This window comes from Lepeophtheirus salmonis, chromosome 4, assembly GCF_016086655.4.
Source record: "Lepeophtheirus salmonis chromosome 4, UVic_Lsal_1.4, whole genome shotgun sequence".
NCBI lineage: Eukaryota > Metazoa > Arthropoda > Copepoda > Siphonostomatoida > Caligidae > Lepeophtheirus > Lepeophtheirus salmonis.
The window spans coordinates 49,513,329-49,529,234 of NC_052134.2; the positions used below are offsets into that span (position 1 = coordinate 49,513,329).

General features: G+C 30.6%; 1 protein-coding gene across 2 annotated transcripts in view; it reads left to right on the top strand.

Moving 5' to 3' along the window:
• LOC121116129 (uncoordinated protein 58) overlaps positions 1-15,906 on the top strand; it is a 194,543-nt gene continuing 178,637 nt past the window's right edge. For both annotated transcript variants that reach the window (XM_071888008.1, XM_040710358.2), the window contains exon 1: positions 1-187. The gene's annotated coding sequence lies outside the window, so the exon portion shown is untranslated. The remainder of the gene's footprint in view (positions 188-15,906) is intronic.

The following is a 15,906-nucleotide window of genomic DNA, read 5'->3' on the forward strand; positions in this document are numbered from 1 at the left end:
AGTTTACCGTATTCCTTTCAGGTGATGACATTGTATTTTTTGGCTATTTGTTATTCTATGATTATTTGATTATCTTGAGGAACTTGTATGCTATTTGTGTGAAGGATATTTGTTGTGTATTAAGGAAGGACAGGACTTGATAGAAAGAGGAAGAGAGGTAAAACAATAAGGAAAACAAAAATCAAGGGTAAGTTATTGTTATTGTGCTTTTTTAAATGATATAGATTGATTGATTTCCGCTCCTCTAAATAATTAATTCACAGCTAATATTTCAGTTGTTCATTATTAATTCGATCCAGCCAATACCAGTTTTAAGACCGTCAGTCCTAGGTACCGGTCCTTTGGACCGCTCTATAGAATTTTACATACAAATAACAATTGTTTATTAATCCAAATAAGATATACAGGGTGTGCAAGCTATTTGTGCCTTGATAAGGATATTTTCAAAAGCAATTTTCTTTCCAACTAGTAATCAAATAAAAAAATAAAACCATTTTCAGAAATATTTTGAAAGATTCTAATTTATTTTATTTGATAAAATCACCTCCAACTTCAATTACAGTTTCTATACGACGCTGAAAGCGCAAGCAGACCTACGCCACTTAGTCCCGTGGTAAATCCAGGAATTTCTTCTTGAATGGTTGTGATGGCCACTTGAAACAAAGCACTTTTATAACACTGTACTGTAGTCTCTTAATATATATACAAAAATTAGTAGATCAGAATTGCTTAATATTCCCAAAACGGTACATTTTTTGAAAATATGTGCAATGATCTTATTATATATCTCATATATATATTATTTTTCTTAATAAACAATCGATATTTTTAACAAAAATTCTACAACCCACCAGTTCAGGACTGGTCCATAGAATTGTAAATCTTTGGGACCGGTCATTGACTGCCAGTCTTTCGAATTTTCATTAAAATATCGACTTTTTAAGTCAAATAATATGTACGATGTATGTATTAAGATCATTGCACATATCTTGCAAATAAAGTTTAGAGAAAACAAGGAAAATACCTTGAAATTAGTTCAATTTAAGGTTAAATTTCTATTCTCATATATTATCAAAGACTTTTTTTATTATAAAAAAAAATGATTTGATCCTTCTTTTTTTTAAAATTCACATTAATTTGATCCTTCTTTATCAAAATATATAAATGTATATATGTTAAATTAGAGAGACCACCCGTCCTCTTTTGAACAAACATAGCTTCTTTTTGAATTTTGAAAAATCGAACATAACATAAATATATAAAAAGTTTCCTGAACCTATGAACAGATGTCAAAAAGTATGTCACGGTAAATGAGAATAGTTGGTTATCCAATATTTAAAAGCCAAAAAAAATATTTTTCTTTTATGGTTATTGGCCAATCCGATTCAAAAAACGGTATTTTGAGCCCGTATACCCAATATTTTATAGCACATATTTCGTTCATTTATAGTTTTTGTATTAAATTTCTGGTATGAGTTGAAATATCCCTCAATGTTAACTAAAATTTGAAACCTTCATTTGATTTATGAAATGTAATATGCCCTAGTCAAAGTATTTGTCAAAAATTACGGATAGAAATGAAGGATAATTATTAGTTGGGGAGTATAAATAAAATCACTAGAAAATGTTGGGACAAATAGTTCCTCTAAAACTGACATAATTAATCAGCTATACTAAGATGTCAAAGTGAAAGGATTTTTAATTAAAATCACTATCTATTTTTAATTGAATATGCCATTATGGGCTTAGAAATTCATACTTGTACGATTTGCTTGTAATAATTAAAGATTGTACCAAATTCATGTACGATATTCCAGACGGATTTTACCTTCCAAATTGTTGAGTAGTAATTTAAAAAAATATCTTATGTAAAGTACAAAATAAACCATCCCTATTTAGGATTTAATTTTTTGTCTGTTTTTCTAACCAAGGCATAAAAGAAATTTTCCTCAAAATCTCATTTTTGTAAGTTACAGTTCGTATAAAGATGAAAAAGTTGCATTTTTGGATCCCAATGTATCATTTTTAGACGTTTTGAACCGGCCTAATTTTAAAGATATTGTGAATTTATTGTTACATAGGAATACACTTATCAAAGAAAATAGAACATACTTCCATTTTCAATAGTAAAATTCAAAACAAGAGGCTTTTTGAGGAAATTTATTTAACAAAATCATTTGACAAAAGTGCTTGGTAGAACTTTTATTTTGTATGTGAGACCTCAGCTCTAATAATGGTTATTATAATGGTAATAATGGAAATAATACAATGTATCCCTTCCAGATCTGGACTCTCGAGCTAAGATGTTGTGTGGATCTTCGACTGTGATGTAGTAGTATTTTGCTTATTCATAGTGGTATTCAGGGATAAAATTTGTTCATCAGAAAAGAGCAAAACTTTGCCCTCATTTTAGAGAAAATATAAAATCATCTTTGCTCCTTCCAACCGCCTAAGATTGCTCTGTTCAGATATAGGATATCATGTTCTCCTCCTTTGTAATTTTGCACCAATGTCATTTCGGATTGAAAATTATAAAATGTTTAACACTAGATAGATCAAACCTGCATAAACATAAAAAAAACCATGGTATTTTGATTCCCTCCAGAAGAAAAGATCATCAAAAATGTGTTCTTCGAAATGGAACACTCCAATATACATATATTAACAATTATTCTTTATAATTCCATCTACTAAATCTTTCTGGGAGAAAAACAGATGACTTCTTATGGAAAGAATCTATATTTTTATCGATAAGCAATTAACTTTTATCGCTAGAAAACCTCCTATTTGTGACGCTAATACTTTGTAAATTAAATATATAAAAAATTATTTGAAAATGTCTTTGAAAAAGTAACACCTTTAGAAAAAACTCAAATATAATTACTCGATACTTTAATGTTTTAAAAGAAGGAAAACAGTAAACAAAAACTATGCCAAAAACCAGGTAAACCCAAACAACAGTATTATAGATATTGGAAAAGTTCCGAGTAATCAATACCATACTTATATACACTACAGAAAATTAAAGAAAAAACAATCATCAGTGCGAATAGATTACCTTATATGCAACGTAGAAATATCCTATATGATAGAAAACTTAAAAGTAATTAAAAGTGGTGGTAAATATATCTGATCACGAATTTCAACTTGAGAATATTGCAGAACTGGAAATGAGCAACAAATTTCTAAAAGCAGCAGATATTTGGGTAAGAATAGAGTACATGTTGCAAGACATATATAAAGAGATGGATGAAGGCGAAGAAACGTTCAATGCACTTAAAAAATACACCTAAAACAAAATATATGCAGGTGAAAGATGAAGGGAAAATAAAGGTGAAATAAAAAAGGTCATACAAAGAAAAAAGTATAGATGAGATGAAAGCTGGGAAATTGAAGTCCGAGATAATATGGAGAAAGAAGTAAAATCGGCATTAATAAAAGCAAGGAAAATTAAACAAAATATTAATGAAAAAAGATATAGTTGCAACAAGTTATCTCTTTATGATGATGAAGGACAACTGAGAGACGATGATGATATGGGCAGAAGATTAATAAAGATTATTACAACAAAATATATGATGTTTCTGAAAACGCTACTACAAATCCAAAATTCAATTCCAAGGTGAATTCGAAAACTAAATACTTGAACAAAAAATTAAATATGCGGAAAGTTATAAATTTTGTCCGCAGACTAGTTGTAAAATATATCAACGTTGATGTGAAAACTAGCCTTAAACCCTCTGAATTAGATCTTTATTACTTAAGAATTACAACATTAGATAAGAATTTTATGTTATATTAATTTCTAAACGATGACTATATTCCAATATTTAAAAAGCCAGACTTAGTAGCACAAACCGGAGGAAGTTAAAACACTTTTTGTTCAATTAATATCACATAGTCTGTCTTAGACACGCCAAAATTCCAAAATATTTACCGTAAGGGTTGAGCAAAATTGTCCTAACTAAACTATTTACTTTACAGAATTAAGCTAGGAAAATTTATTATTATATTATGAATAATGAGATTTTCCAATTTTTATTGTAAAATGGACTTGTGAGATTTATTTCAATAGTTGCAATTTCTCTGACCTCGACCCTCGATACATGTATACGAGTACTTCTATTATATTGTATTGTGTGGAACTAGTAAATGATTATATCCAGGCTTGTAACGGAAGGGAATTTTATAGAGCGTTCCGTTCCAATAGTGCTTACAAAAAATTCAAGAAATTAAAGTTTATATATTTTCTAGTTTCTTAAATATGATCAAAGGCAAACAGCCAGAAAAATTATTTTGATGCAGTGGCACAAGGTGGGGGGGGGCTGAGGTGGCACTTTTTGAAGGCTCTTATCGAACATTAAAGTTTCTAGTACTCTATCTTAACTCGAACATAGAACTTGAACAGTTAATCATTCTAAATCATGGGGTCAAGGCTCATCATATCCCCCTAGCTGATAACCAAGAAAATGTGTGTATGTAAATGTCCTTTATACGTTCCCACACTGTTCAACCTAGGAGGCTGAAATTTTGCTTGGGTCGCTCTTTTGAGCTTGGACAGGCTAAGACGGGGTTTTGGATTTTTGGAGAGGTAATATGGGGGGGGGCCTTTACTATGCCCCAACACAAAAAAACATTTTCGGTGCTCAAGGAGGCTAGGTAGGGGGTTGAGTTATTTCTAATAAGTGATTGGTGTTTCAAAAACAACTATACGAATTGCTACGTTTTCTAAATTTATTCAAAATCAAAAAAAATTATGAGAAAATAAAGAAAAATCAGTGAAAATTAAAATTTCGTTTATTTCAGGCGCAAAAAATTAATTTCCAATGGAATATGGGATTATTAAATAGAATAAAGTTTTGTGGATATTTGTCTGGAAATTGGTTTGCTTATATATTTATCAAATAAAAATTGATGTTGAACTCAAATATTTGTCATTTTTGGAATAATTTTTCTATTTTTTCCCTATTTTTCATAAAACGTCAAATTTAAATTTTTTAAAAATGCCACAAAGCGATGCATTTTGGACAAAATTTTTAGAACACATTCTATTCACTACAGTATTTTCAACTTCCAGAAGATATCAAGACATAATTTTTGCAAAAATGAACCAGCTGTCGAGGGTTATTTTTTGAACAACATTATTTTTCATAACTTTTTTGTTTTTACAAGTACGAAAAAAAATATTCGTTCGTTTGTTTTTCTTTTTCAATTCCAGTAAATGCCTTTAACTATTTTTATTTATTTTTGCAAAATTAGTGCAGAAAAGTTTTTTGCAATTTTCTTTGCGAATTTCGATTTGGGAATTTTTGAAGTAAGTAAAAAATGGACTTTTCATCTAGACAATTTTTTAGATGCATTTATCTTGGTATGTTATTTGAGTTTATAACACATTATTTTTTTTTTATATTCATAATAATACTACCAAGGTTATAAGAAGCAATAATAAGAGTATTTTTCGGGGGCGGGGGGGGTAAGTTCCTATACTGGGTTTTTGACTTTGTGGATTAATTTACTGAACCGGATTGATAAAGTCTAAAGTCTACAGAATCCAAGATAATTTTTAGGATCTTTTTCGACAACAACAAAACATATATAAAACTATTTTCTGAATATTTTTTTTATTTTCTCAATTAATTTGACCATTTTCAATGTGATTTTTCTCTCCTTAGTTAGCCCGGGCAACGCCTTTACTAATATTTTATTTTATAAAAAAAAGTTTGTCTAGATTTATGTATCTATGCCGAAAGTAAATCCTTTTTGAGTATACAAAAGGTGATTAATAAGTCTTAGGACAGCAACAGGGTGTATATATTTTTTAATAATATTCAACGGGACCACAATGGCCAAGATCTGTGCTAAGACACTTCTACAATTCCTTATTTCTTGTCATTTATTGACACATTTCAATCATTTGCACAAACGAGAAGATCTTCAACGTGGAGCTGGTTTACAAAAGCCCTAACAACCAGATTCTTTGTCGGAGCAACTCGGATATTCCTTTGGACGAGAGCAGTGTATTAAGTGGCCAAAAACTTTTCTCCGCGATGGTCTGTGCGTGTGTCACCTCAAATGGGATGAATATACCAGTGATCTTCATTTTCAAGGGTGTGAATCTCAATCAACGCGCCTATCCGGACATGTTATAGCCTCCAGTACTTTTCTGGATCCAGGAACAGCACTAAGAAGGATCTTACTGTCCAATAGGACGGATAATCTTGAAATATTGCAAAGTCTGGGCTCGAGTGTTGCCAAAACATTTTTGGAGCCAAGAAATGTGTCCCCTTCTTTTTCAGATCTAACTTCTTTATATAGTTCATTATAGAGAAAGAGGTTAGTGTGACTTTTTTTTTAGTGTCAACGATTTGAAGGCTGTCATAGTGTCCAAATTGACAACTTGTCAAATGAGGTCATCTGCTTATCGTCTATAGCAGTTTCAAAACGTGCAAGAGCTGTAGTTGGTGAAATGGTGGTCATGTGGATTGAATAGTCATGTATTTTGAAGGAAATTTCCTGCTAATTGCAATGGGGTAAAAAGATTTTTCAAGAAATAAATACATATGCACTTTCTTGGCTGTTGAAGATGTCTTAAGACTTTTGGGCCACTCTGTCTATACTTGATTTAAAGATAATAATACAATCAAGCGTCATTTAAAAAAAAAGAAAATGAGATAATATTTATAAAAAGTTTAATAAAGACAGAATGCAAAAACATATTAAATAACACGAATTCTAAACAAAGGCCTTTATTTATAATAATTAATATAAGAATCCAAATTCTATGTATACCTCTTTTGACTTCATTATAGGTATAAAGTCACCTGATTTTAATCAAGCAAAAGTGAACATATCATAATTAATGTAAAAAGCTGAAAGGAAAATACATATCTACCTTAAAAAAATATGATAATTGAAGATTGAGCTCTATTTACAATTACAACCTGAACAAAATTTCTTCATTTTTGAATCTGTTATATTATTTCTTTATTCTGGTAGAGGGAACATCTAGGAGTTATAAGTGGATGTTCTTTTAGGACTCGGAGTAGAGTTGACAGGGACGTCTCCAGAAATATATTTTATATTTGGTGGGGGGGAACTTGGCTTTTATATTTGTTTTAAAAACAAATCCTAAGACTAAAAAAAAAAAAAATCCTATGTCAACAGGTGCTTACAATTAAATAAAAAAAAAAAATTCAAAATAATATTTTTTGAAAAAAAAGAAAAATTAAATATGAGAGTTAAAATATATAGGAAAAAAGAAATTCAATACTTTATTTTTTCTGAAAAACATTTCAAAAATTTATACCTATCTCCAAAAGTTTTTTTTGGTATAAATTTCAAAATTTAAATTTTTGTAATAAAATTTCAAAAATTTAATTATAGAAATTAAATTTGCCCATCCACCCTGGGAACTTCCCTGGCTGAAGATCGACATTGGAATAGTTTTTACTTAAGGATACTATAATGGAAATAGGCGTCATGTATATCGATCAAGAATGTTTATTCTTATCTATAATTCTGTTCTGTCTTAAATTTTGTACATGTGCTATTTTCATCTCTTGCGCACTTCATTTTTATCACGTCTTCTGACGAAGATTCGTCCAATTTAATTTAATATAGGGCAATGTATTTTTCTTTAGAGTAAACCAGAAACATAAACTATTAGTTTAAACCAAAGTTGATAGTATCTGAATTATAATTATGCTTAAAAAATTATAAAGTTTCTAAACACAAAAATATATAATGTCTAATAATTTACAAAGGGTATTTAAAAAATATATTTTTTAAGCGAGGTTACATGAATTCTAAAAATAAATTCATAAAATAATTCATTAACATAGTTATTTTAAATTTTTAATTACAGTTATCTGATATCCTCATTCCTTTTTAGTCTCTCTATTCCTACCTTTATGTATGATAAACACGGAGTGGGATTGCTGTTGATTTCCTACAGCTCATAGCTACTTGGTGTGAATCCAATAAAACGTCATGACAGCTAATTTGCTCTACTCAAGAACATTCTCAAAATTGAAAAGTGTAATCTTTTATTTTACACCAATATCATTGGTAAATAATCAATGAATAAAAATACAACATATACAATCAATAATGTACACACACCATAAATTAACTAAAAGTCTATTGAAACAAATAAAAACCACACTAGGAATAATTTAAAATTTGTAAAAACAATTTATTTATACTAGGTTTTGTTGATTAACAAAAAAATGTTACGAGTAATTAATTAGTAAAATACTTGGATAAATAAACAAAACTAATAAAAACCAGGCTGCATAAATCTCAATACTTTCCCCGGCAAATGACTTCTTTAAAATTAAATTAATCTATTGGAACCGGGCCCACTTTTCTTTAGATATGACATCCTAGGGATGCCCTCTTTGTCACCAGTGTCTGAAACTTTGCTACTGCTTTGAACGCTATCCTCAAAGCCACATTTTACCTGTCCGGCAAGATGTGGACATTTTATTTTCCGTTTTTTTTTACAGGTAGCGTTGTCTTGGTCCTTATTTAGGAACGAGTCCTGCGATCCAGTTCAATCTAGTCCCATCCAGTTCAGTCCAACTTGTCAGTTTTTTAAATAAGGTAAAATTGATACCTCGTGACGTATATGAGTGTGTTTTTCCTCTTTTCATTTATTCCGTTATATTATGATTAAATTATATAACAAAGTAACTATTTAATACCTATCTTTGTAATATATTGTATTAATATAAAAAATGTAATATTTTTTGCATGATATGTGCAATTATCTTTATACATATTTCATATATCCAATAAACTATCGATATTTTTATGAAAAATTCCAAGGAACAACGGTCCAAAGGACGAGTCCCAAGGACCAATAGGACTGGTTCTTAGCCTGGAATGGAGCAAATAAATAACTAGTATAGAATAACTAGTGTTGTATACGTTATTATTTATTCGATTTAGAGCAGTTTAGTCTCTGAACCGATACGATTAGTCCTCGGGAGCAGTCCGTAACACGTTAGTCCTTCAGAATTTCAGTAATAGAACTGATTAAAAAAAGAAAAAAAAGAAAGTTTATTGACATCATCAAGGACGGAACTATAAAAGTTTTATGATCAATGTGCAAGACTGGACCGAAATGTAACTGAAAGGGATGGCAATTGTCAGTTCTTAATGAGGACTGGTACAACAATACTGGCAGGTGATATTATTTGGATTTATGTGTATACCATATATAGAGCCGCATATTGTGTTTTGCAGTCAATTATTGATGTTGTATTCAAATTTCTTGGAGAATTAAAAAAATCCAAGATGGATATATATAGTTTTGAATGTTCATTTGATATTTGAAGCTTAAGTTGGCCTTGATATGATATTTTAAATATATTATATGTAATCTGTCAAATTCTAATCCTTTCATTGACAGAATGAATTTGTGCCTTTTGGATTTGTTATTTGCGTTGGACAAATTTGACAATTTGTCGAGAGAAAGTGACGATAATTACTCATCAAAGAATAGAAATTGAAATTAGAGTGAATTTTGAAGAAAAAAATAAGTTTATCTTGATCTTTTGTACACCTATCATACACAGGCCCCTTTGTCTAAAATGCTGCACTTTTTTTGACCAGGTGCAAAATCATTCTTAACATGCTTGAAAAGCAAGACCCTTAGCCTCTCTACAGCCCCAACTGTTTTCCCTGGACTTTGGTATTGTCAACACCTAAGGAGGAAGTTTTTGGTAGTCCGAAACAATACAAAAGACCAATTGAAAACCCCATCATCACTGCTTGAGCCAACCTAAATCCAAGTTTTCTAAAGAACTGCTGTGCAAAGTTTCGTACCTGGCTGGAACGGTTCATTAAGAATTTTTGTAATTTTCAAAAATTGATTAATGTTAGACGGAAGAACCTGTATATAGCTTATATTTGCAGGCAAAGGAAAACAGACATAATTCTCAAAGTTTTAAAACGTAACATTTTTGCAAGAATGCTTCTGATCTGCAATATCATTGGCGCAATTACCATTTTTTATAAAAGAAGATTATTCAACTTATCTTCAAATATTCCCTTTCTTTCTAATATATATTCAATAATTATTGATCGAAGGAATAATTTTTGTTATGAATAAAATATATATGAATCAATTCTGTGAAATATCGAAATAATTTGAGATAAATAACTATACATTTAATGACATGAAAATATATTTAATTCAAATTGTATAATAGTTATTATTGTGAAAAAAAATGTTTTTAACAAACACTTACGTGAAATAGAATGAAGAAAGAAAATCAATAATAGATTCAATTTTCACTGGGAATTGAAAAAAACGTAAAAACCTTTAAAAACAAAACTCCGGAAAAAACAACACAATTGTAGCTTTTCATTTTGACTTACAAGCTTAGAATTGATATATGTTTTTATCTTTTTAAAGAGTAGTATTTTTGGTGCATTAACATATAAAAAATCTTAAACAAAAATCAAGAAAAGAGGAAAGTTCCAATGTATCTCTTGGACTTAATATATCAGGCCATGTTATGATTTACTCATCTCTATAAGGTAAATTTTGTGAGATTAAGAGTAATTTTTTTAGAATTTTCCCATGAGCAATAATTTAGAACACATAATTAGCCATGGATTTCTCATAAACATATTCTCCTAATCGCCACCATGAGCACACGAAGAGGATTGAGATTGAGCGATCTAGAAGGCCATCTGGGAACAGACTGAGATCTCGAGGAAGACAATATAGAATGGGTAGATACGATTAAAGGTCGGGGAGGACATCGGACACTCTCCAGGAGGAGGCAGATAATCTTCCGTGTCTGTGAACCACATAAAATCGGCCTTCAAGAAAAACTTGAATTCCTCACTCGTTAATATGACCAGAAAGAGGAACAAACCCCCGTAAGTGATGTAGAGGGCTATAAAAAAGCTGGAGGATGAAAGTATCTGCGGTGATTTCCGTGCCTCTGTTGACAGAACAGAAGAAGAAAGTAATTTCTTATGAGAAAACCTTTACTGTTGACCCTGTCTTCAACAGGTAGAATGATCAATTAGTGACATTTGGGGATAAAGCAAAGGAGTGCTGATATGCCTCAACCACCAAAAATCTTTCTTCCGTGATGATCTTAGGCCTAGTTGCATGTAACAAGAAGACCATGAATCCCTTTAGGATACACTCGTATGATTACACCAAAATTATGTACAACAAGGTTCTCAGAATTAAATATTCCAATTTGGTGATTATTAAATATACCTAAGGATTTCACTTATAATTTAGAACCTTTATTTGATTTAAGAGACTCATATTGACGCGGATATGGTGCTTTCCAACTAAAATCAATGAATTTTTTTTTTTTTTTATATTGACGACTAATTTTGATTATTCTAAGTAGAATTTGCAGACGATCTAAAAGATTTCAAAAAAAGTATGATGAGTTCTCATTTTTGATCACAATGATAAAAATAATAGCAAATAAAATGAGCCTTATAAAAAAATCAATCTTTCAAAAGTTCTTTAAGATTTGTTAAATTCCTATTTCTGTGTATATATTTTGATATTTAGGTCTGGCAGAAAGTGTTGCTCTCTTAAGGTCCTCCACATGCCATTTTTAAGTTTTTCTAGGTAAAAAAAATCATGAATACATCTTCTAAATCCAAGGTAAAAAAAAATAAAGATTCTTTAGGATATTTTTTTTCTAGAATCATGCCTTTCCACTGAAAAATTAATGAAAATTCAAATTACATATCCTGCGATGAGAACCAACATTAATATTTACTTTAGAGAATCATGCATCGAAACTTTATTACTTCATTATGAATAATGGTGTTTTTCAATTTTTACAAAAAAATGGATTTAAAAAGAATCATTTCTATGCTTTTACCGGATGGCCCATTGAAATCTGAAAGCCAACTAATTCAATATTCAATGAAGCTTAAGTGATTGAAATTAATTTATATTTCGATATATATTAAAACTTAAATAATTAGCTACAACACAAAATAAACCTGAGCTCTCTAGCTTACGTACAAGTCGAGAAAATAGCACTTAAACGTGATTGACGAATTTCCATTCGCGCACTCCAAGTAGTTGGGCATCTTTAGGACTAACGTCCAGACCATCAGTAATTCCGTAACATTGGTGAGGAAGAAGGGCTATTTGGAAAATGGCAAACTGGACACGGATGAGTTAAAGAAAAAAGCGAAGGCTAATCCCCTGAAGTTCACGAGGGCCTATGCAAGAGATATCGGGATTTCAAAACAGACTGTCCAGAGAGCTATAAAAAAGTGGATGGAAAGAGCCTTGTGAGGTTGGAGAGGCCACTTTGGGCACCAACAATGAAAGAACCCCATCTCTTCCGTTGGAAGACTCTTTTGAATGAGTCTTTAAAGTTATTTTGAACTCTTTTTTGACATTTTTGGTCCCCTTACACCCTTGATGCCAACCCCCTTGAGTACACCTTTTTTGTGCATGTTGAGAGGAAGGTCTGTTGGTCATGTCGACCAAACACCGAGGCCCTCAAAGCCACTGTCATACATCCCTTGGACGTCATCTGAGAGGACTACCTCCTCAGCGGGTACCAGCCTTCCGCTGCCACCTGTAAGCCATCAGGGCATCTAAAGGACGTATACATTAATGATTAAGAGAGTTCCAACACACATATATTTATTGTATTAGTTTTGTTGAAATTCTATTGTTAATGAATAAATTATATCTTGTTGAAGTTTAAGAGTCTACATGTTCAGATTTGAATGGACCATTCGGTAACTATCAACATAAAATAATATTCTTTTAGAATGGCATATAGGCAATAAAACATATATTTGTAATTTTTGAGTTACGATAACTTTGGCATAAACCCTGGATATTTGTCAACCTTAAAATAATCTCGAACAAAAATCAAGAAAAAATAACAATTTTTAATAAATTTTTTTGGTATGATTTAAGATACCCAAGGATTTGAACCAGAGTTTGATAACTTTTATTTGATTGAAGAGGCTCATAAAGACCCCAACATGATCACATTCATATAAAATATATAAATTACTTATTCTTTCATTGTGAAATTACTTTTTGGCTACCGTAAGCTCAATTTGCAACACACCCAAAGGTTTATTATGAATGATTCCTCGCCCAAAAAAGTTGTAATGTACACTCAATTTTGAGAAAAACATTCTAGCTTGATTTTTTGTTTGTTGTTGAAAGAGGTGCTGCTCTTGTTGATCATAAAAAAACATCAAAATGAATCGATATTGACTTCATTTTAACATACTTCCCATTTTACCCATACTAAAGTGTGCCTTTATGTGCCTCCTTCTTAAGAATGAAAGGAGGATATCCTGTAACAAATTGCAACGGAAAGATGGATTATTCTATTTATATATATTTTGCAAAAAAAAAATCAACAATACAGGATTATACAAGAATGAAAAACTGCAAAGTGATGTGGAATAAATACAACTTAACAAATTAATTAATGTGTCACAAAAAATTTATATTAAAAGATAAAAAAATGTTTCTTAGGAGTTTTAAATTAACTTTTATATCCGTAGTTATGTATTTGTGAGAACTTAAACTTATATATGTATAAGTGAGCAAAAAAACATAAATTCAACTTCCTTTTCTTTAATTAAAATCCTGAGCCAAATACTTCCATGGGATGTTTAGCCCATTAAAAATTGTTATTTTAACAATAAAAAACTTTATTTTCCGTGATAAGTTGTTATATAAAATACCGGCATTGTCGGGAGTAATTGGGCCTCGGGAAAATGACAAACTTTATGAGAAATCCCAAGTTTTACTAACCTCTTCTTCCCGTATGCTAAATTCTAAATACCGGCAAGAGTTAATTCCTTTTTACATACCAGCATTTATATATAATTGAAATTTTAACATATACTTAAAATATGTACATATTCACTCTGATATACAGCAGAGAGGAATAACAGAAACGTTGTTGTGGTCATGCACACACCTAAGCCATTTCATTAATGCAAAAATATATATATGATATACATCAGGGAGCACAATATACACTGCACCCTGAACACACGCCGTATAATATGGCCATGCCTGCATTAGCTCCTTAATTCGACTGCATTGTTATTTTTACATCAAATTATATTTAATATATACATGAGGGTATACTTTATTCAAATCACCACGTGATTGTTTTTCATTCAAACAGAGAGAAGTACTTTAGTTAATTAATATAGACTCTAAACATCATTTCTTGTTTACTTATATATTTTAAACCTGTCAATTCATAAGCATATGAACAGAAGTGTATTAAATATGTCTTAGAAAGCCGGAGCAGTTTATCCTAGTTGGAAATTTGAAGAGGTTCTATTATTTTTTATCTCACAAAAGGCAAATAGTCGAAATGAGTTTGTGCTCGGGAGTTATAATTGTTTGTCCTTATTTGACTCAGAGTGCTTTCAACTGATCTAATACAAATAAGGTGTCAGCTAAGCTGTTTTTCTCCCAAACGTTCTCCAAATTGTCACGATTACCAAGTTCACTAATTTGCCTTTCAAAAATATGATTTTTTTTTCACTTAACATTTAATTTTTCTTGGTGTCAATTTAGGATCGCATGAATAATGCTCCAAAATTAAATTTATAATTAATTCCATAAGCTGACTGAATTCCCTTATAATAAATAATCATTTAAACACTTAAATTGTCACTATCTTTTAACATACAGGCAAATCATTACTTATGTATATTGTGTTTATTTTTTTTAAGCGGTCCGTTTTTTGGGAATTTCCATTTCCTTAGTTGTTGTCATTATTATTGAGCTCCTGAGTAGTGAACTTCCTATCCTACTACATTCAATTATATTACAAACTTAATTGAACATTTATGTGTGTTCATTAAAGTAACCCTTGAGGATTTGTTGCAAAGTTATGATTGTGAGTCGTTGTTGGAATCAGAGTAGAATTGAGGAACGATATAGGAATAATTATTTCCCATGTCCTTGTTTATTTCCTTCAACCCCTCCTCCCTAGTCACTGCTGATTGTAGTTAATCTAACAAAGTCCCAGTACATCACAGCTGTTCTCATCTAAAACAAAAAATCCAATTGTCATGGTTACTATGTGGAATTTTTTCTTTAACATTCACGAAATACAATTTTATTTAAAATCTGTGATAGTTCTTTAATGTTGTCTAAATCGGAAGATTGACTTCCCTAGTCATTGTTGATTGTAGCTTATCTAATGAAACAGCATGACAGCTAAGCTGCTCTCTTCTAAAACATTCTTCAAATGGTAAGAGTGAGTATGGGGATTTTTTGTGTGTTCTTTTAAGATGCCCAAAATATACAAAAGCGTCATAACTACAAATCATATTATTTTCAACAGGAGAGGTGACGCGTTTAAATCAGTAGACTTTTAGAACAGGTTTGACTGTATATTGTATGTACACAAGTTGTGCCATATGGGGCCAAGATGGAAATTGAATAATTAATTTTTTCTATATCTAAACTTTCCTATGGATGATCGATGAACAAATGAAATGTATAATATATAAATACACTATACATGAAAATCCTTGTCGGTACTTTAAAATATCCAAAATTAATATTTCATTGTTTTTTAATGATTTAGAAAGGTTGATTGGTTTTTGATCAAATATTTGCCAGACCAATCAGGGTCAGAAAAACAACAGGCATTTTTAATTAAATCAAAATTATCTATATAGGTATCTGGTGTTTTCATCAAATTCTCCTCTGACACCATAAAAAGTATCAACTGTCATTTTGATGAAAATTGGTGTCAATGTATACAATGATATATTTATATCAGAATATTTGTCATTATTCAGATAAAGTCCAGGATATGGCTGGAGTTGTAAATTCTTTGCGAGTTCTCGTGTCCACATTTTTTGTAGTTACAACTTGAACCATTTTTT